Source organism: Lynx canadensis, chromosome D4 (assembly GCF_007474595.2).
Source record: "Lynx canadensis isolate LIC74 chromosome D4, mLynCan4.pri.v2, whole genome shotgun sequence".
NCBI lineage: Eukaryota > Metazoa > Chordata > Mammalia > Carnivora > Felidae > Lynx > Lynx canadensis.
The window spans coordinates 43,759,068-43,780,611 of NC_044315.2; the positions used below are offsets into that span (position 1 = coordinate 43,759,068).

A 21,544-nucleotide genomic window follows, 5' to 3' on the forward strand; every position below is an offset into this window, starting at 1 on the left:
CCCCGCAGTAGGAAAGGGAGAGGGAGGGGGAAAAGGAAAGTGCTGTTCTGTGGAAAAGGGCGGAAGGAGGGGGAGAAAAAAAGAAAAGGGAACAGGAATATGGCCGTCAGCTGTCGGGGCGGCACTGCAGCCGGCTGCTACTAGGCGACCCGCCGCCCGCACCGCCGGACCCGGGAGAGCCGAGGCGCCCGCGCGGGCTCGCGCTCCCGGCCGTTATCGCTGCATGCGGCGCCCCTCGAGACCGAGCCCGTCAGGCGGCGCAGGCGCAGATCGGGCCGTGGCGGCGGCGGCCGCGGGAGCAAGTCCCCCCGCCCGGCTGTGGCGAGGGCGCGCAGGCCGCGTAGCCGGCGCTTTCATGCCCCAGCAAGGGGCTGTGTCTGGGTGGCACTGAAGGTGGAGCAGGCGGCAGGTGAGTCTGCGGTGGAGGGCCTTTCGCGGACGAACCCTGCGGCGCGCCTCCACTCGGCCCGCGCTCCCGGGCTGAGAGGGCGCCGGACAGGTAGCAACTCGGAGGGTTGAGTTCCGATGGCCCGCCTGCGGGGGGTAGCCAAGGAGGCGGATAGTGGCCAGGGCTGGCGTTCCCGGCCTAGTTTCTCCGCTGTTTCCGGGGGCGGGGAGTCCCTGGAGCCTGCGGGGTGTGATGATGGGGGAGAGGCCGCGCCAGGACGGGCCTCCCCGCGCCGCCCGTCCAGGCTCCAGAGAGCCACTCGCAGGACGCGCGAGGGGTCTGGGCCCTTGGGACCTCCGGGGCGACGGCCGTCTGGGAGGGGGCAGGGCGGGGAGAGGGCGGGGATTGGGGCACAGGGGGCGGGGAGCTAGGGCAGGGGTCTGGGCGCGAGGAGAGACCTGGGGGCCCGGGCAGGTGTCGCAGGTGAATTGAGGGCATTTCCTCCTCTGCATTACCGTGGCTGAACCTCAGGGCTTCCTTGTGGGGAATGACTTTTCGGAGGACTGGTTCCATTCAACTCCGAGTGACTAAACACAAATAAAACCAACTAATGAGCCCCTAGAGCTGACTTGTGTAAAGAGCTGTAACTTTTCTACACCGAGGATGCTGTACTTTCTTTTTTCTTTGGATGCTTCGTGAACCTTTTTCCCTCCCGAGGACCGTCTCATCAGAACAAATAAGGAATGACCCAGTTTTTAAATAGTACCCCCGCCCGGTCCCATTATGTGTTGTTTTTTTTTTTTTTTTTCACACGGGAAAATTTAGGGCAGTTACCGAAGTCACTTGTGCAAATGTGAGGGTTAAGTGTCATCTCCAGTAATGAACTGTGTGTGTTTTTGCCGAAGAGAGATTGTGAAGCACTGTAATCTGGGAATTTGATTTACTGAGACTTTAATTGTGTGCAAACTCGTGTTAAATCGCTAGATTCCAGTTTACGTGGGGATAGATCTTCCTTTCCGGTTTAGAAGGTGAAGGATATAGTAGAATATAGGAAAGAATTTTAGTGCTAAGACGCCAAGTTTTCTAGAAGTACTTGATCTGAGGCTATGGTGTGAAATGAAGCGCATTGTTTATGATGATCTGTGTGCACATGAGAGCAAAATCACTATCAAAAGGGAAACTATCTTTGAGCGTTAAAGATTGCCCGTCAGTTCTTGATCAATATAACCATGAAAAAAAGCCCTTATATTTTATTTTCTGCCCTGTTATTTGTATTACTGTTAAAAAGTTGGTTAACTGTCTTGGTGTGAGACTGGGGACTCAGAAATGAATTTCGATTTGTATCCATGAGGGTGATCTGCCTCATACAGGCTTGCTTTCACTCCTTTTTCTAGCAATGGCAAACTCAATCCACACTTTCCCCTACCTCGATATCTCCTGTGGCCATTTTGCAAAAGAGTTGATTTTTTTTTTTTGTATTACAGATTTTAGTGAACTGATAATAGGCCAGTTGACTTTGGCCATGGTACCTCACTTAGTGTACTACTGTTTAGACTTGTTAATTTGGATAATAGAAAAGCGATGATGTTAGAAATGTTGAAGTTGTATCTTGGAGTAATTTACTCTTGTATAATTTGTAAATGAGAGCATTCTGTTGTTGAGAGTAAACATAGTATTTTGTAGTATAAACTTGAGTTTCCAAGCTGAAGAAATTGGCAGTAGAGATGGTGTGTGGAGAGTGTTCTTAAAACGCAAATGTTTTAAATTACAAGGAACTGCAGTGATGTGTAGGCTGTAAAAATTCACAGTGCCAGACTTAGAAGGTTATTTGGTTGAGGTGCTCTCTATAAAGAAACATGTTAAGTATCTTCAATAAAAGCTAATTTGTAGCTATACACAAGGGATTTTTGCATGATAAAGAAACATAAAGGCACCTTTGCTCTTTATGTCTCTTTCAGTTATGACCAGAACATGTCATATTTTCTTTGGAGTTTCCTGCCTGGATACTGATTTTGCATTGGCTCTTCTTGCTGCTCAGTTTGAAAGTTAGGTTTCAGTCTTAGCCTTGCAGCCTATGTACAGGTTGAAAAGAAAAAGAAAGCTGCTGAGTCAGAGGCAGGTTGTCTTATTTGGTCTTTCTGATTTGCAGCAGGGAATTTCTGTTATAATTTCAATTTCCAATATAATATGCTTGCTGAAATTTGGTTAGTGAGGGCAAATAAGCTTTCCTAATACACGAATTAAAATTTTATCTTCTCTCAGCTGGTGCCAGGAGTTTTCTCTCCTCTTGCAGATTGTCGGTTTGAGAGACTCAGTAAATGGGATGCCTTGTTGGGATGGAAGATTCCTTTGTAAGGGTTAAAAATTGGGGAAAATTTTACACAGTACAGCTAGCGTAAAAGTGTAGGTTTAGCATCAGATTGTAGGAAATTCCAAAATCAGATAATTTTATTATTTGAAAATTCAAACAGTATTTTCTGGGATGAAATTAGGTAGTTTATAAACTTAAAATTTTTTTCTACTTATGGCAGTACGTAATACATATAAATAAGTGTAATAGAGCTTAATGTGCTGCTTGAAAACTTTTTATTGGAAAGAAATATAACATGATTAAAGGAAATTCCAAAGGGAAAAAAATTGATTCTCACATATCTTACATTTTTCTGTATTCTTATTCTATTTGTATAATATATTAATCAGTAAAATATACTAATCCTATCTATACTTGTGTATGATTCTGTGGGTAATATTCATATAGTTGTCTTTTTAAACATCACTTTCCCCTGGTGCTGCATATTAATATTATTTTATGGTTTTGTAATAGTCCAAAGTTTTACTGTTTCACAGTGGATTTAACTATTTCTCTGTGTTTTAGCATTTTACTAATTCCACTTTATTACTCTTAAATGATGTGATAATGAAATCATTTTGCTAATATGATGGTCCAAACCAAATTACTTTTTAAACTTTTGAGGGAGTAAGCATTCTTTGAACTGTTTCATTTGCAGTGGATTATTAGGGCTCCTATAATATAGTATTCAATTGAAAACAGAATTAAAGATGAAAAGCTGTAGATGTGTATGACTTGAATTTACTGAGTACATATCAAAATATAAATTCACAGTTCTCCCTATTACTGACTTACAAGTTTCTATGTCTACTAATTTTACTTTAAAAATACAATAAGTAATAATCTTATAGGAATTCTTTTTTTTTAAGTTTATTAATTTATTTTGAGTGTACAAGCATGCAAGTGAGGGAGGGGCAGAGAGAGAGGGAGAGAGAGAGAATTCGAAGCAGCTCCACGCTATCAGCATAGAACCCTGACCAGAGGCTCGAATCTGCAAACCACAAGATCATCACCTGAGCTGAAATGAAGAGTTGGAGGCTTTAGTTACTAAGCCACCCAGGTGCCTGCCCCTCTTATAGGAATTCTTTTTTTTTTTTTTTTTTTTGCAGGAATGAATTTTATTTTATTTTATTTTTTTAATATGAAATTTATTGTCAAATTGGTTTCCATACAACACCCAGTGCTCATCCCAACAGGTGCCCTCCTCAATGCCATCACCCACTTTCCCCTCCCTCCCACCCCCCATCAACCCTCAGTTTATTCTCAGTTTTTAAGAGTCTCTTATGGTTTGGCTGTATCCCTCTCTAACTTTTTTTTTCCTTCCCCTCCCCCATGGTCTTCTGTTAAGTTTCTCAGGATCCACATAAGAGTGAAAACATATGGTATCTGTCTTTCTCTGTATGACTTATTTCACTTAGCATAACACTCTCCAGTTCCATCCACGTTGCTACAAATGGCCAGATTTCATTCTTTCTCATTGCCAAGTAGTATTCCATTGTGTATATAAATCAATTTCTTTTTTTTTTTTATATATGAAATTTATTGACAAATTGGTTTCCATACAACACCCAGTGCTCATCCCAAAAGGTGCCCTCCTCAATACCCATCACCCACCCTCCCCTCCCTCCCACCCCCCATCAACCCTCAGTTCTCAGTTTTTTTAACAGTCTCTTATGCTTTGGCTCTCTCCGACTCTAACAATTCAATTTCTTTATCCATTCATCAGTTGATGGACATTTAGGCTCTTTCCATAATTTGGCTATTGTTGGAAAGGAATTCTTAATAATTAAAGTAATATTGTGAAAAATAAAATAAAGTAGTATTGTGGGACATCAGTGTTTTTCAGTGTATCTTATTTCAACCAAATCTACTGTTTACAAATCTAGGTTTAAAATCTTTTGACTTATACAAGAGTAATTTTATAGGATTTTAAAAGTCTTTGTAATATTTTATATGATTCCTTGAATCTGGATTTTTATTGTGTATATGCAGTTCATATATATCTTAATTTAAGGATGCTTAGATCCTAAAAGCATGGATGTTATGAGTCTCTTTTTAATTACGGAAAAAAGAATCTGTTAAATAGGTACTGTGCTATCTGCTAGGGATAAAAGATGAATAACATACAGTCTAAATATTAATGGCTAAGGAGCACTTGGGTGGCTTAGTCGGTTAAGCATCCGACTTCGGCTCAGGTCATGATCTCTTCGCCTTTGTGAGTTCTAGCCCCTCGTTGGGCTCTGTGCTGACAGCTCAGCCTGGAGCCTGCTTTGGTTTCTGTGTCTCCCTCTCTCTCTGCCCCTCCCCTGCTCACACACACTCTCTCCCTCTCTCTCTCTCTCTCTAAAAAATAAACATTAAAAAAGTTTTTTTTTAAATATTAAAAGCTAGTAAGATAAACAGTCTTATAAATAAATATCATAGCTGCAACATGACATATCCAGGATAGAGCAAACTTCTCTATAGGAGCAGGGGGAGGTCCCTAAACTGTGTCTGGTGTGGATTAGACAGTGTAAATTTACATAGAAGGAGGCATTTGATTTAAAACTCAAAGAATGATATGAAAGGTACAAAGTAATGAAAACATGGTGGATTTTATTAAAATACAAGTAATGTAGTGTGGGGGCACAGGTAGTTTGGAGGGAAGTGGAGAGTAAGCTGGAGGGGAAAGCAGGGGCTATGTCATGAAGGGTCGTAAAAGTCAAATAAGAAATTGAGACTGTACATTGTAGGGAACAGAAAACCATGTAATGATTTTAGGCTGTTAAATATCTTTGGCTCAATTGTATAAAGGATGGATTTGGGAAAGCAGCTTGAGTGAGGCTGCAAGTTCATCAGTCAGAAGATCTTGAGGTCATCCAGGTGAGAATTGAGAACAGCAGTGGTAGGGATGGAAAAAATGAATAAATTGAGAACTATCATGTAATACATACATTTACTCTGGCTCGGAAGCCTTGTCTCTAGCCATATCTTCTCCTTGTCTTCTTGTCCAGTGTGTACCTGTCACACCAGCTAACTTTTAGATTCTTTCTCTTAGAGCCCTTGTTTATGCTATTCCATTTACATGTTAGTTTTTCTGAGCTGTTTTTCCTGATCACACTGTCTATTTAGGGGGAAAAGTTATTATCATTCCACTTAGTTATTTTATTCTGTAGAGTTTCTTTTCTTACCTTCCTTCATATTTGTTTCCCTTACTAGTTTTGGAGGTTGTATATGATCTGACTCCTTTTTATTTTTTGTAAGTGTGGCTCTATTTCTAGTTTCTTTTTCTGTTCCGTTGGTCTGTGTATTTTTTGAATATTTATTTATTTTGAGAGAGCGACAGAGAGAGCACGCAAGCGAGCTCATGCGCATGCACATGCAAACAGGGGAGAGGGAGAGAGAGAATCCTAAGGAGGCTCCACACTGGCAGCACAGAGCCCAGTTCAAGGCTTGATGGCAGAAACCTGGAGATCATGACCTGAGCTGAAATCAAGAGTCAGTTGCTCAACTGACTGAATTTATGCAGGCACCTCTCTTGGCCTAGATTCTTATACTAATACTATATTGTCTTTATTTCTTTATATCAAGCCTTATAGTCAGGTAGCATATGTCCTTCAACATTGTCTTTTTTCAACATTGCTTTGGTTATTTTGGATCTTTTGCATTTTCATATAAACTATAGACTAAGCTTGTCAGTGTTTACAAAAAGCCTGATGAGGAGAATTGACATCTTAATAATATTGAGACTTCTGATATTTTAACATGGTATATCTCTCTATTTATTTAGGTTTCTTTAGTTTTTTTTCTCTGCAATGTTTTTGTGATTTTCCTTTTATAGGCTTTGTATATATTTTGTTCAGTTTATCCTGAAGTATTTAATGTTTTTTGATACTTTCCATTGTTAATGAAACTGTATTTAAAATTTTTTTCTTCAAATTTCTTCAAAATTTCTTCAATTTTGTTGATATTGTAAAAGATACAATTGATTTAGTTGTCTTACTAAATTCACTTTTTTTTAATTCACTTTTTAATTCTAGTAGCTTTCAAGTAGATTCCTTACGATTTTCTTCATACACAGTCATGTCTGCAGAGAAAGCCATTTTTGCTTCTTATTGCCAGCGTATGCCTTTTGTTTCTTCTTGCCTTATTGCCACTGCTAGATCAGTGGTATTCACTAGAAATATAATGTAATTTAGAATTTCTAGTAGCCCCACAATAAGAGGCAACAATAAGTCAGTCATTAAATGTAATACATTTTTTATTTCATTACCTCTAGCATATTATTCACATGTGTAGTAGTTTCCTCAGCACTGTCATAACAAATTACCACAAACCATGTGGTTTAACAGAACAGAAATTTATTCTATCTCAGTTCTGGAAACTAGAGGTCTGAAATCAAGGTGTTGGCAGGTACATGCTCCCTCTGAAAGCTCTAAGAAGAATTCTTTCCTTGCCTCCTCGTATTTCTGATGGTTGCAGGCAATCCTTAGATATAGGGCTATTGAGAGTTGCTCTTTCTTCTTATTTCAGTTTTGGTAATTTGTGTGTTAAACATTTTGACCATTTCAAATAAGTTGTTGAATATATTGGTGTGAAAGAAAATATTTATAATATTTCCTTGTGATCTTTTTAACATCTAACAGTATACCTTTCATTCCTCATATTAGTAATTTCACCTTTCACTTTTTTCTTGATTTAGAGTTATTGATTTTTTTTATTGCTATTGCTTGTCCATTTTCAATTTTATTGATTTCTGCTCTTTTTATTTTTTTCCTCTACCTTTGGTTAATTTGTTTTTCTTTTTTTAGCATCTTAAGGTGGACACTTATATCACTGATTTAAAAACTTTCCTGTTTCCTGGGGCACCTGGGTGTTTGTGAGTTTGAGCCCTGCATCCAGCTCTGTGCTGACAGCGAGGAACCAGCTTGGGGTTCTCTCTTTCCTTCTCTCTCTGCCCCTCCCTTGCTTGCATGCATGTGCACACTCTTTCTGTCTCTCAAAATCAATAAACTTCAAGTAAATTAAATAAATAAGTAAGTAAATAAAAATTTCTTTTCTAATATAAGTGCTTAAAGCTATAAACTTCCTTCTAAACATTACTTTAGCTGCATTTTACATGTTAAGTTCTGTTATTTTTTTAAATTAAAAAAAATTTAAATATTTATTTTTGAGAGAGAGTCAGAAAGTGAGCAGGGAGGGGTAGAGAGAGAGGAGATACAGAATCTGAAGCAGGGTCCAGACTCTGAGCTGTCAGCACAGAGCCTGATGGGGGCTTGAATCCACAAACCGTGAGATCATGACCTGAGCTGAAGTTGGATGACTAACCGACTGAACCACCTAGGTGCCCCTAAATTTTTTTTTATAATTTTAGAGAGCACGAGTGGGGGAGAGGGGCAGAGAGGGACAGAGAGAGAGAGAGAGAGAGAGAGAGAATCCCAAGCAGGCTCCATGCTCAGCACAGAGCCTAACATGGGGCTCCATCCCATGACCCTGGCATCATGACCTGAGCTGAGACCAGGAGTTGGATGCTCAACTGACTGAGCCACCCAGGTACCCTAATTTCTGTTATTTTCATTCAGCTCAGAATATTTTCTAATTTCTCTTGTGATTTTTTTTTCTTTGACTGATGGATTATTTGGAAGAGTGTCTTTTAATTTCTGAATACTTATGGAATTTTATAAGATGTCTTCCTATTACTGATTCCAAATTTAATTCCACTGTGGTCAGAGAACATGTTGTGTATGATTTATATTTTTAAAAATTTATCCAGACTTGTTTTATGGGCCAGCATCTTGTTTCTCTGAGTGAATGTTCTATGTGCACTTGAAAAGAACTTGTATTTTGCTGTTGTTGGGTGGACTTTTCTATAAATATCATTTATGTCGAGATGATAGTGTTCTTCAAATATTATGTATTCTTGCTGATTTTCTGTATGCTTGTTCTAATTACTAAGTGAGGAGTGTTGGACTCTCTTTAATTGTGGATCTGTTTATTTCTCCTTTCAATTCTGTCAATTTGCACATGAAAAGATGCTCAACATCACTCATCATCAGGGAAATAAAAATCAGAACTACGTTGAGATACCACTTCACACCTGTCAGAATGGCTAAAATTAACAACACAGGAAAGATGTTGGTGAGGATGTGGAGAAAGGGAACCCCCTTAAACTGTTGGTGGGAATGCAAACTGGTGTAGCCACTCTGGACAATAGTATGGACACCCAAAAAGTTAAAAATAGAACTATCTTATGACCCACCAATTGCACTAGTAGGTATCTGTCCAAAGGATACAAAATTACTGATTTGAAGGGCACATGCACCCTGATGTTTATAGCAGTATTATAAAAAGTAGCTAAATTATGGAAAGAACCCAATGTCCATAGACTAATGAATGGATAAAGAATGTGTGGTATGTATACATACACATATACATAGATACATGCGATGGATACATACATCAAAAAAAATGAAATCTTGCCATTTGCAATGACGTTGATGAAGCTAGAGTGTATTATGCTAAGCGAAATAAGTTAGAGAAAGACAAATACCATATGATTTCACTCATATGTGGAAAAAAATGTTTGTAATGTTTATTTTTGAGAGAGAGAGAGAGTGCAAGTGGCATAGGGGCAGAGGGAGAAGGAGACATAGAATCTGAAGCAGGCTCCAGGCTCTGAGCTGTCAGCACAGAGCCCAACCTGGAGCTTGAACTCATGAACTTTGAGATCATGACCTGAGTCAAAGTCAGTCACTTAACCGACTGAGCCACCTAGGTGCCCCTCATGTGTGGAATTTGAGAAACAAAATAGATAAACATAGGGGAAAGGAAAAATAAAAGGGAGGCAAACCATACGTGACTCTTAACTATAGAGCTTAAAGCTTTGGAAACCTCTGATCTCTTTTTACCGCTTTTGTAGTTTTGCCTTTTCTAGAATGTTATGTAAATGGAATCATATAGTAGTTAGTCTTTTTATTTTTATTTTTTTTATGTTTGTTTATTTGTTGGGGGGAGGCAGAGGGAGAGGGAGAGAATCGGAAACAGGCTCCATGATGATGTGGGGCTTGATCTCAGGGACTGTGAGATGACTGCCTAAGCCGAAATCCAGTCGGAGGCCTAACCAACTGAACCACCCAGGGGCTCCCCCACAGTTCTTTTCAGATTAGCTTCTTTCACTTTGCAGTATGCACTTAAGGTTCCTCCATGTTTTTTTTTTTTCATGGCTTGAGAACTAATTGCTTTTTTTCACTGAATCATCCGTTGTATGAATGTGTCACAGTTTGTTTATCCATTTATCTATTGAATGACATCTTCTTTGCTTCCCGTTTTTGGTGATCATGAATAAAGCTGCTGTAAACATTGTATGTAGGTTTTGCATAGACAAAAGTTTTCAAACACATTGGGTAGATACCTAGGAGGCTGGCTGCTGGATCATATGGTAAGCTTACCTGTAACTTTGTAAGAAACCATTAAACTATCTTCCAAAGTGGCTGTTCCATTTTGCATACCCATGAGCAGTGAATTTCCTGTTTTTTCTATATTCTTATCAGCATCTGGTGTTAGGTCTTTTTTTTTTTAATTTTAGCTACTCTAATAGAGGTGTATTGGTATCTCTTTTAAGTTTGCATTTCTCCAGTGACACTGAGCATTTTTCATATACATATTTGTCATGTGTATATCATCTTTGGTGAAGTATATGTTCAAATCTTTTCCGTATTTCTTTTTTACTTGTTGGGTTGTTTGCTTTCTTACTGCTGAGTTTTTTGCATATTTTGTGTACCTGTCATTTATCAGATATCTGTTTTGCAAATATTTTCTCACTCTGCAGCTTGTCTTTTTATTCTCTTCACAGTGTCTTTTACAGAGCAGAAGTTTTTAATAGATTCTACCTTACTCATTATTTCATGGATTGTGGTTTTGCTATCTAAAAACTCATTGCCAGGGATGCCTGGATGTCTCAGTCAGTTAAGGGTCTGACTTTAGCTCAGGTCATGAACTCATGGTTCGTGGGTTTGAGCCCCATGTCAGGCTCTGTGCTGATAGCTCAGAGCCTGGAGCCTGCTTTGTATTCTGTGTGTGTCTCTCTCTCTGCCCCTCCCCTGCTCATGCTCTGTCTCTCTCTTAAAAATAAATAAACATTTAAAAAAAATAGTAAAAACTCATCGCCAAATCCAAGATCCTACATTTTCTTCTGGAAGAAAGGTCTATGATCTATTTTATTTTACTTACCTATTCATTTTTATTTATTTATTTTTAGAATATTTATTTATTTTGAGAGAGAGAGAGAAAGAGCATGACCAGGGGAGGGACAGAGAGGGAGAGAGAGAATCCCAAGCAGGTTACGTGCTGTCAGTTCAGAGTTGGTCGTGATGCTTGATCCCACAAACCAGGTAGGTGATCACGACGTGAGCCAAAATCAAGAGTCAGATGCTCAGCCTACTGAACCACCCAGACTCCCCTAGGATCCATTTTAAATGATTTTTTGTAGAAGGTATAAGATCTCAATCTAAATTTGTTTGTTTTGCATATGGAGGTTCAGTTTTCCACCACTATTTGTTGAAAGACTATCCTTTCTCCATTGAATTGCCTTTGCTGTTTTGTCAAAGGTCAGTTGTGTCTTTGTTTAAAACATTTCCTAGAGGTAGCTTAGAGTTGAGTCTTATTTTTGTTAACCCAGTCTAATAATTTCTATCTTTTATTATTTATTTATTTTAAGTGTTTATTTTTAGAGAGAGAGAGGGAACGTGCAAGTGCAGGAGGGGCAGAGAGAGAGGAGAGAGAAACTCAAGTAGGCTCTGTGCTCAGCCCAGAGCTGAGGAGGGGCTCGATCTCATGACTGTGAGATCCTGACCTGAGTCAAAATCAAGAGTCTGTCGCTTAACCCACTAAGCCACTCAGGCACTACTCTGTTTTTTAATAGGTGTTGTTTGACCACTTAAAATTAAAAAAAAAATCAGTTTTATTGAGAGATCTAATTTATACATCATAAAATTCACCCATTTAAAAGAAACATTTCAGTGTTTCTTAGTATACTTATAGAGTTTTGCAATCATCAGTGTAATCTATTTTAGAGCAATTTCATCACCCCAGAAAGAAATCTTGTGTTCATTAGCAGTCACTGTCTAATCCCTCACTCCCCAGCCCTAGCCCTTGGCAACTACTAATCTATTTTCTGTCTCAGTAAAATTTGCCTATTCTGGACATTTCATATCAATGAAATCATACAATATGTGATCTTTTGCAACTAGCTTCTCTCATTTAGGATAAGGTTTTTGAGGTTCATTCATGTTGTATAAGTTTTTAATTGTGGCAAAATTGGGGCGTCTGGGTGGTGCAGTCAGTTGAATGTGACTTTTGCTGAGGTCATGATATCACGGTTCGTGATTTCAAGCCCCCATATCAGGCTCGCTGCTGTCAGCATGGAGCCTGCTTTGGATCCTCTGTCCCCCTGTCTCTGCCCCTACTTCACTGTGCTCTCTAAAAAAATCAATAAACACTTAAAAGAAAAAGACTTAATTGTGGCAAAATTCACATAACGTAAAATTCACCATTTAACTGGGTGGGGGATGGGCGAAATCAAATGCGTGAAATGGGCCCAACCCCATTTGGGTCACCCTAAAATGGGTGAAACCCCAATTTCATGGGGGTGAAAAGTACACAGCATAGGGAATATAGTCAGGGGTATTGTAATAGCATTGCATGGTGACGGATAGTAGGTAGACTTGAGGTGAGCAAAGCAGAATGCAGACTTGTGGAATCATTATGTCGGGTACCTAAAACTAATGTAACATTGTTACATGGTATCAACTATCATTTTAAAAAATAGTAAAAAAGTCCCATTTTAACTATTTAAGAATGTACAATTCAGTGGCATGTAGTACATTCACAATGCTATACAACTGTTACCACTGTCTAGTTCCAGAATGTTTTCATCACCCCCAAAGGAAACTCCTTTCCTTTTAAGCCATCATTCCCCATGCTCCTCCATCCCCAACCCCTGGCAACCAGTAGTCAACTTGCTTTTTCAATTGGATTTGCCTATTCTGGATATTTCCTATAAATGGAATTATACAATGAGCGCCTGGGTGGCTCAGTTGGTTGAGCATCTGACTTCGGCTCAGGTCATGATCTTGTGGTCTGATCTGTGAGTTTGAGCCCCACGTTGGGCTCTGTGCTGACAGCTCAGAGCCTGGAGCCTGTTTCATATTCTGTGTCTCCCTCTTTCTCTGCCCCACCCCTGCTTGTGCTCTGTCTCTCTCTGTCTTTCAAAAATGAATAAACATAAAAAAAATTGAAAAAAAAGGAATTATACAATATGTGACTTTTTTTTTTTTAATTTTTTTTTTCAACGTTTATTTATTTTTGGGACAGAGAGAGACAGAGCATGAACAGGGGAGGGGCAGAGAGAGAGGGAGACACAGAATCGGAAACAGGCCCCAGGCTCCGAGCCATCAGCCCAGAGCCCGACGCGGGGCTCGAACTCACGGACCGCGAGATCGTGACCTGGCTGAAGTCGGATGCTTAACCGACTGCGCCACCCAGGCGCCCCGGTATATGTGACTTTTTAAAATTGAGGCAAAACTGGCATACAACATTAGTAGTTTTAGGTGTACAGCATAATAATTCAATTTTTGTGTACATTACCAAGTGATCACCATAATAAGTCTAGTTACCATCTGTTACACCATGCAGTTGCTCCTCTTCACCCATGTCCCTATCTCCAACCCCCTTCCCTCTGATAACTACTGATCTCTGCTCTGTATCTATGAGTTTTGTTTGCTGGTTTGTTTTGTTTATTAGATTCCACATATAAGTGAAATCATATAGTAATTGTGATTCTCAGTCTGACTTATTTCACTTAGCATAATACCCTCAAGGTCTGTCCATGTTGTCACAAATGCAAGATTTCCTTCTTTTTATGGCTGAATAGTATTCCAGTGCATGTGTGGATGTATACACACACACAGCTTTATCCATTCATCCATCAGTGGACACTTATGTTGTTTCCATGTCTTGAGTATTGTAAATAATGCTGCAGTGAACATAGGGGTGAATATTTTTTATGAACTAATGTTTTTGTTTTCCCAGAAGTGGAATAACTGGATCATATGGTATTTCTATTTTTATTTTAAGGAACCTCCATATTGTTTTCCATAATGGCTAGACCAATTTATATTCCCACGGACAGTGGATGATAGTTCTCTTTTTTCCACAGCCTCTCCAACACTTCTTTCTTTTTGATAATAGCCATTCTAACAGGTGTAAGGTAATATATCATTGTAGTTTTGATTTACATTTCCCTGCTAATTACTAATGTTGAACATCTTTTCATGTGCCAGTTGGCCAGTGACCTTTCTGTCTGGCTTCTTTCACTTAGCTTAATACTTTCTAGGTTCATCCATGTTAGACCATGTATCAGTAGTACTTCTTTTTATGCCTGAGTAATGTTCTGTTGCATTGAAATAACACATTTTGTTTATTGATTCTGACTTGATAGGTATTTGGGTTTTTTCTGTTTTGGCTATTTTAAGTAGTGCTGCTATGAATATTTGTGTATGTGTTTATAGGGACATATGTTTTCGTTTGTCATGGTAGACAAATTTAGTGAAATTATTGATAAGGTTGGGTTTGAATCTATTATCTTGCTATTTATTTGTAATTTGTCCTGTCTGTTTGATGTTCCTTTTTGGACTGAATATATTTTAGTATTCTTTTCATCTCCACATTGGCTTGTTAGTGATAGATAGATTTTTTTTTTTTTAGGTAATTGCCTTAGGGCTTATAAATGCATCTTTAACTTAACCGCAGTCTTCCTTCAAATAGTATTATACTATGTTGTATATTACCCAAGACTCCTCCCTTCTTCCTCATCATTAAAAACAGTAATACTAGTTCTACATTATTGGGTTATGAATGTGAAATGAGCTAATGGATTTAAAATACTTTGAACATAGCTCATGCTTTTATTTATATTGCGAATAATAGAAAAAAACTTCATTAGAATTTCTGGAATCTGTAGATTGTTTCTTTTCCAGCCTGCTTTAGCTGCCTACTTCCATGATGACAACCAGGACTGTTGGTTCTCAATTTGACTGTACATTACTCAGTTAACTGAGCAGCTTAAAAAATATTTATGGTAACATGCCACCCTCAAATTCTTATTTTATTGGTTTGGTATGTATTTTTTAAAGTGTTCCAGCTGGTTCCAATGTGTAGTTAGTGTAGAGAACCATTACCCTGGACTTTATGACCATAATCTTTAACTTAAAGTATTTTAAGCATCTAACTGACTTCCATTTCCTTTTTTGCCAGCTTATCTATTCTGGTACCCTAATTTGACATTTTTTACATTCCATTGAGATCCAGGGCATTAGCCACACCATTTTTTCACTGTCTATTAACCCCCTCATATAGTAATTTCTTTCCTTACCCAATTACATTGATTCAGTGAAAAAAAAAAAAATTTAATGCCTATAGGTGTTTTGTACTATTTTGTGAGGTCAAGTTGTCAACTCCCTTGTTCCTCTCTTCCTTACTGTAATCGAGGTACAACTTCAGCCCTGATTAAATTCATTACTTTGCCAACTCTGCTTCCTTCAACCTGAGCAGCTGAGTGTCACTAGAGAAAACAAACAACAGTGCTGATTGGTCTCACTTTAATTTATGGCCACAAGTTATCACTTGTGCCCCCACCATTATGTAGTCATTTTCCTGTTCCACTTTCATTAATAAGAAGACCATTTAATCTCTTTTCTTTCTATATTCTTGGCCATTATGTATGCGTGTGTGTGTATTATGTGTGTATCTATCTATCTATATGTATATATCTTCTTCAAAGAGGTCTTCCTTGATTGCACTATAAGATCAGCCCTTGCATTACCACTTTCTTTCCCTCTGTCTTGCTTTATTTTTCTTCATAGTACTTATGTTTTCTGAAATTATTTATAAAGTTATACTTGTTTACTGATTGTTACCCAACTATGATATAAGATCCATACAGAGAGGCATTTGGTGTTTTCACTGCTTTAATTCCCAGCATTTAGAACAATGTCTAAGGCTCAGTCATAGGTTATTAATAAACTACAGTGATTGATTAGTAAACATAAGAGCTCTTGCCCATTGGCCACAAAACTATAAAATACTTAGGAATAATCCACTCAAGACCTGGATGAAACAAACTATGATACTTTGCTTAAAGGCTTAAAAAAAAAAAAAAAGACTTGAATAAAATGGAGAGCCATACCATGCTCCTGAGTAGAGAACTTTATATTGTAAAGATGTCCATTCTCCTTAAATACACTGTTTTAGAGCAGTTCTAAAAAAGATCTCAACCCCCCTCCCCCCTGAAACTTGATAAGCTTGGATGAATAAGTCTGAAAAATCTTAAACTTCCTCTTTACTCTTTTTTTTTTTTATCTGCCAGATCAGAAAATATTTAGAGCTACTATAATTAACTATGGGTGGTATTAGCTTGGAAATTGGCTAATGAAACAAAACAGAGGTTAGATTTTACAGGATTCTATAGGATATTAGTATATGAGAAAGATGAGAAGAGAATTATTCAGTAAGTTAACCTTTCCATAATAAGTAGATGACATGGTTATAAATTTTATTCTGTACAGCGTTTTTAAAGCAGTGATACCCATTTGGTATACTTGAGGTATGTGGACCTCTTTACTCTTACAGTTAGGAATCTAGTTAACTAGGCTTTAATCCTTAGGTCACCTTGTGTTTTATAAAATATTCCCCTCATTCCTTGACAGCTTAATTTTTTGAGCATGTTTACCTCTCTTCCTTTTTTTAAAAATATTTTTATTTCATTTTTTTAAGTTTACTACTTAAGCAATTTCTACACCCAATATGGGACTCGAACTTATGACCCTGAGGCCAAGAGTCACATGCTCTTTGGCTGAGCCCCCACCTCTCTCCCTTCTAATTTGTTACAATTTCCACTATGTATTTAGTAGTCAAATAAACTTAATAGAATTTCTTATAAACTAACACTAAATAGACTGAATGAGAGACTGAAAGGCATCAAGTACGTATGTTTTACTGGTTTGTGATATCTGTCGTAGATCTTCATGGCTGATACTGGGCTATATATGAATTGGTGAGGTTGCCAGGTAGTAGAGTTTTTGAAACTTGTGAGGTGTTAATTTATCCCACATTCACTTTATGTTCAGTGAATAAAGTTTAGGAATGATAATCAGCTTTTAAGGAAAACAAAGGGACAAAGTTCATGGGGGAAAACTTTCAATTTATCGGGTGTTTGTTTTGCATGTCTCTTTCTGTATATGTATATGTATGTATAGACGTATGAGATATTTTAGCAGATTTTATGTTCTACTTTTCCAACTTTATAGAGCGTTGAGTTAAATTGGGAATATTCAGACTGGCAGTTAATGCTTTCCTCCCTACTTCTTGAGTTTAAATCAGTTATTCTACCTTTCCCACTTTCTTCCATATCCCTCTATACTTTTGTTGAAATCTTGAAGGACATGAACTGCTTTTTTAAAAAAAAATTTTTTTTTTAAATATTTATTTATTTTTGAGAGACAGAGAGACAGAGCATGAGTGGGTGAGGGGCAGAGAAAGAGTGAGACACAGAATCCGAAGCAGGTTCCGGGCTCTGAGCTGTCAGCCCAGAGCTGACATGACTCATGAGCCGTGAGATCATGACCTGAACCGAAGTTGGACACTTAACCAACTGAGTCACCCAGGTGTTCTGACATGAACTGCTTTTTAAAAAAACCTTTTCATTTTGAAACAAAACTCAGAAAAGTTGAATCCAACTTTCAGAAAAGTTGGAAGAATATTATAATGAGCTCCCATTATATCCTTCACTTAGATTTGCCAGTTGTTAACATTTTATCACATTAACATTCTGCATAGTGTTATTTTTCTTTTTCTTTTTTTAAGCAAGCTTTATTCCTAGTGTGGAACTTGAACTTACAGCCTCAAGCTCAAGAGTCGTGTGCTGTTTTGACTAAGCCAGCCAGGGTCCCAGTACATAGATGATGATGGTTATTATATTATTACTGTTTTAATTTTAAAGAGAGAGAGAGATCACGATTGGGGGAGATGAGGAGAGGGGGAAAGAGAGAGAATCTTAAGCAGGTTCTACTTTCAGCAAGGAGCCTGACACGGGGCTCGATCCCACAGCCCTGGGATCATGACCTGAGCTGAAAAACTAAGAGTTGTATACTCAACTGTCTGAGCCACCCAGGCACCCTGCATAGTATTATTTTTTGATTAAACCATTAAAGCATGTATTTCCTAAGAACAAGGTCATTGTGTTATTCAATACAATGCTCACATTAGGAAACTCAGCTTTGTTATAAAGTTAATATATACTCTACATTGAAATTTCTCGAATACTATTCTTTTTTTAAAAATTTTAAACATTTATTTATTTTTGAGAGACAGGGGAGCAGGGGAAGGGCAGAGAGAGGGAGACACAGAATCTGAAGTAGGCTCCAGGCTCTGAGCTCTCAGCACAGAGCCCCATGTGGGGCTCGAACCCACGAACCACGAGGTCTTTACTTGAGCTGAAGTTGGATGCTTAACCAACTGAGCCACCCAGGCTCCCCTCCAATGCTATTCTTTATAACAATTTTTTGTTTTTCTTTTCCCATATTCATTCTAGGGTCACACATTGTATTTAGTTATTTATTTGGTAATTAGTTGGACAGTCGTGTCTGTAATAAGGACATTTTAATTTCTTCTTCTTTCATTTCTATCTTATTTTCTTCCTTATCTCTTTGGGTTTATTTTGCTATTCCTTTTTTAGGTTCTTAAAATTGAAGTTTGGATTATCAATTTGCTTTTTTTCTGATAAGTACCTAATGATATTTTTCTGTAAGCGCTGCTTTAATTGCATCCCACAAATTTTGGTATGTTTTCTTTTTGTTCAGTTCAAAATATTTTGTAATTTCCTTAAACTTCCTCTTCAACCACGAATTATTTAGTAGTGTGTTTAATTTCTAAGTATTTGGAGATTTTCCTGTTATCTTTCTGTTGTCACTTGTTTCGATGCTCAGATTTTAATCTATTTTAATCTGGAACAGTATTTGAACCTTTCTCCCTTTCATTACACTGACTTCTTTTTAGAATTTTGCCCTTTAGTTATATTTATGTATTTGTTTATTTGATTCAGTTATAGCTGACATACAATGCTACATTAGTTTCAAGAGTACACAATAGTGATTCCACAGCTCTTTATATTATGCTGTGCTCACCACAAAGTGTAGCTACCGTCTGTCACTATACAACACTATTACAGTGCTATCGACTATATTACCTATGCTGTGCCTGTCATCTCTGTGACTTATTCATTCCATAACCGGAAGCTGTACCTCCCACTCCCCTTCACACATTTTACTCATCCTATCCTCCCCTGTAGTAACCATCAGTTCTCTGTATTTGTGGGTCTGTTTCTGCTTTTGTTTATTTTGATTCACGTTTTTAGATTCTACATATAAGTGAAATCATGTATGTATCTTTCTCTGTCTGACTTATTTCACTTAGCACAATACCTTCCAGGTCAATCCGTGTTTTTGTGAATGGCAAGATCTCATTCTTTTTTTATGGCTGAATAATATTCCATTGTGTATATATACTGCATCTTTATCGATTCATCTATCAGTGGACACTTGGGTTAGTATCTTGGCCATTGTAAATAATGCTGCAGTAAACATAGGGGTGCATATATCTTCTTGAATTAGTGTTTTTCTTTGCTTTGGTTAAATACCCAGTAGTGGAATGATTACATCATGTGGTGTTTCCATTTTGAATTTTTTGAGGAACCTCCATACTGTTTTCCATAGTAGCTGCACTAATTTACATTCCTACCAGCAGTGTACAGGAGTTCCTTTTTCTCTACATCCTTGCCAGTGCTTGTTATTTCTTGTCTTTTTGATACTCCCCATTCTGACTGGTGTGAGGTGATATTTCTTCATGGCTTTGATATGAATTTCCCTGATAATTAGTGATGTTTTCATGTCCCTATTGGCCATCTGTATGTCTTCTTTGGGAAACTGTGTATTCACATCCTCTGCCCTTTTTTAATTGTAGTGTTTGGGTTTTTTTTTTTTTTTTTTTGGTGTTGAGTTGTATAAGTTTATATATTGGATATTAGTCTGTTATTGCTATATCATTTGCAAATATCTTCTCCTATTCATTAGGTTGCTTTGTCATTTTGCTGGTGGTTGCCTTTGCTGTGAAAAAGCTTTTTATTTTCACGTATTCCCAATAGTTTATTTTTTGCTTTTGTTTCCATTGACTAGAATTTTCCTGTTTGGTTTGAGGTTATCTAACTCCTCGTGATTACATTAAGGTCATGTGTTTTTATTTTTTATTTGTTTATTTATTTTAAAATTTGTTTATTTTGAGAGAGAGAAAAAGAGAGAGTGTGTGCAAGCAGGAGAGAGGAAGAGAGAGGGGGAGAGAATCCCAAGCAGGCTCCACACTGATGCTGATGCAGGACTTGATTCCACAAACCTTGAGATCATGACCTGAACCTAAATCAAGAGTTGAATACTTAACTGACTGAACCACTCAGGTGCTCCAAGACTATGCATTTAAAAAAAATCAGGAATAGTACATAATTAATGCTGTCTGCATGGTGCATCATATCCGAAGGCATGTAATAATAGTTTGACAATCATTAATGATGTTGATTTTGATTACTTGGTTAAAGTGGCCACCAGCTTTCTCTGGTGATATATTTTATTCATTTGTAATTATTAGTGTAACTGGAGAAAGAGCTTGAGATGGTACAAATATTCTATATCCAACAGTCTTCCTCCCAGTGGTTTTAGCATTCACTGATAATTCTTGCTTGGAACTGAATACTGAGATGATTATAAAATTTTTTTTTTATCATCCCTTTCATGATTATTGGTTGGCATTCTGAAGAGCCTTCCTTCTTTCCCCTTCATTCATTTATTTTATAATTTCAGTGTGGACTCAAGGCTTGAAAAAAAAATCAATGTGAGGGGTGCCTGGATGGCTCAGTCTGTTAAGTGTCTGACTTCAGCTCAGGTCATGATGACATGGTTCCTGAGTTTGAGCCCTGCATTGGGCTCTGTGCACAGTTCAGAGCCTGGAGCGTCCTTTGGATTTTGTGTCTCCCTCTCTCTCTGCCCCTTCCCCACTTGTGCTCTTTTTCTGTCTCTCTTTCAAAGATAAATAAACATTAAAAAATAATCCATGTGTTATAATCCATTAGTGTCATTCATTTTGATGCTACAATTATTCCCATTTTGGCCAGTGGGAGACTCTTCAAGCTAGTTCCTGTGCCTTTTTGATAAGGGACCCCTATTAGTTTTTGAGCAGTGCTTTTTTTCTTCTTATATAAGATGTTCTAGGTATACCTTGTGTTTTTCCTGGCCAACCTTGGAATTGGTCATTTCTCCAAGAACGTCTAGTATCGTTTAGTTCTTTTTTCATTCCCTTCAATGTGATTATATTATCAATTTGGTGTACAGTTAGGTTTATTGGCTCATATATGATTAATGGTGAAGTTAGGTATTTAACCAGGTGAAAGAATTTTTTGAATGGAATTTAGAAATTGTTCTTTTCTAGACTTTTAATCGTTAGAGTGAATATACCCTGCTTAATGTGTTTTGTTTGAACTTAGCACTGTTTAAGAATTCTGAATCAGTTGCCAATATTTTAAAACTTGGAGATTTACACAAAAACCCTGATTTCTGGCTTCTTTTAAAAAGGCAAAGAAGAAATTCTGGTCCAAGTCCATTTGGCAACAATTGGATGGATCTGATGAGTAGTGGCTGCCTGTGTTCTCTAGTTCCCACGACTCTTCTATC

General features: G+C 37.8%; 1 protein-coding gene across 4 annotated transcripts in view; it reads left to right on the forward strand.

Moving 5' to 3' along the window:
- Positions 1 to 327: 327 nt before the first annotated feature.
- Positions 328 to 21,544, forward strand: part of DENND4C (DENN domain containing 4C) — a 119,541-nt gene continuing 98,324 nt past the window's right edge. For all 4 annotated transcript variants that reach the window (XM_030292749.1, XM_030292751.1, XM_030292750.1 and 1 more), the window contains exon 1: positions 328 to 409. The gene's annotated coding sequence lies outside the window, so the exon portion shown is untranslated. The remainder of the gene's footprint in view (positions 410 to 21,544) is intronic.